Consider the following 1,760-nt stretch of genomic DNA (forward strand, 5'->3'; position numbering starts at 1 on the left):
CTGGACAGCCATCATGGAATTCAAGATGCAAAATAAGTCAATCCCTACCTATTTCTTTATTCGTAGAAATTATCACTTTCCAGTTCCCTCAGCAGGGTTCTGTAGATGACTGATGCTGCTGTTCCTCCACAAACCACATTCATAAAGTTTTCAGCCAGTTCTGCAATTACTGAGCTCTGGAGCCTTAATTCGATCATCCTGCTGATGTCAGAAGAGATGAACCAGCTCTGACTGTAAATACCTGGCAGCCATTCCAGCTTTGTCCATCCATAAAACCCTCACAAAGTCTGCAGGCTCCAGAAGCTCCAATTCCTATTTTTGGGTGTTCCCCTTCTCTGATTGCTGTACATTAAAAACATTTCAAGGGTACAGCCCTGAGCACTGCTGGTTGCTCTGCTCCTCCTCGCCTGCTGTTTGGTGTAAGTGCTGGGGTATGCTTGTATTTCTCATGGGCTGGGGTGGATGCCCCAAAAAACATCAGCAACACTTTGGGAACAAACAGGAAGATAAAGCAGCAAGGTCTTTGCAGGAGGTGTGAAACCTCCCCAGGCTCCAGTGAGATTTGAACTCACGACCCCTGGTTTACTAGACCAGTGCTCTAACCCCTGAGCTATGGAGCCTCCAAAATTTGAGTGCTTTTGCCTCTGTGAACATTTCATATCATATTTTTCTCATAATTCTGGTGTGAAATGGCCCCGGCCCTGCTGGAATGTGCTGCTCCAAGGATTGTTCAGTTCTCTTTGCAAACTGCACCAAAACCCATCAGAGACACAAACCCACCACCACCCAAAGCTGGAATTTGCTCTCCTGTCAGGACACCAAGATGGTTGATTCCCTTTTCCCCAGCCCAGCAGCTTGAGAAGTTTACAAAGAGATGATGATATCGGGCCTCTTCATAGTTGTTGCACTTATTTATCAAAAAAGGACAGAAACAGGGGCCATGAAGATGCTCCAAAAGCTGGAGCCCCTCTCACATGAGGAAATGCTGAGAGAATTGGAATTATTCAGCCTGGAGAAGAGAAGGCTCCAAGGGGACTTTATTGTGTCCTTCCAGTACCTGAAGGGCCTCCAAGAGAACTGGAAAGGGACTTTTCAAGAGGGCATGGAGGGACAGGACACAGGGAATGGCTCCCACTGCCAGAGGGCAGGGCTGGGTGGGAGATTGGGCAGGAATTGTTCCCTGGCAGGGTGGGCAGGGCTGGCACAGGGTGCCCAGAGCAGCTGTGGCTGCCCCTGGATCCCTGGCAGTGCCCAAGGCCAGGCTGGACACTGGGGCTGGGAGTGACCTGGGACAGTGGGAGGTGTCCCTGCCATGGCTGGGGTGACACTGGATGGGCTTTAAGATTCCTTCTATCCCAAACCAGTCTGACAACCTCTTATACCCCAGTGCTCCCTACTGGAAATCAACTGTGTGTTTATTTCTCCCTCTCAGCTCTTCACAGATGTCACTGCTGCCTTAGGAGTCCGCGTTTTGTTCCTTTCCCGCTGCTCCATCCTGCCTTGGGAAGCCCTTTGGATGCCACCTGGAGGCTGAATCTGATGCACCGTGGCACTGGACACTCCCCAGGCTGAGCTCCCAGCTGGGGACGAGCCTGTCACAAAAGTGGGGGGAATGTGGAGAAAGCAAAGAATCACAGAGAACAGAACTTTGGGTTTAACATTTGGCCAGTGAGAGCCTTGTGACGGCCAGGAATATTCCTGCAGGATTGTTCAGTACGGGCAGTGACTGGGGACTCCACCCTGATGCCCTGGGCTGGCCC

General features: G+C 51.0%; 1 non-coding gene across 1 annotated transcript; it reads right to left on the bottom strand.

Moving 5' to 3' along the window:
* Window positions 1–547: 547 nt before the first annotated feature.
* TRNAT-AGU (transfer RNA threonine (anticodon AGU)) lies at window positions 548–620 on the bottom strand. Its single transcript has one exon. It is a non-coding gene; the product is annotated as a tRNA-Thr (tRNA).
* Between the last annotated feature and the right edge of the window lie 1,140 nt (window positions 621–1,760).

The sequence above is a fragment of the Sylvia atricapilla genome, chromosome 19 (genome assembly GCF_009819655.1).
Source record: "Sylvia atricapilla isolate bSylAtr1 chromosome 19, bSylAtr1.pri, whole genome shotgun sequence".
Lineage (NCBI taxonomy): Eukaryota > Metazoa > Chordata > Aves > Passeriformes > Sylviidae > Sylvia > Sylvia atricapilla.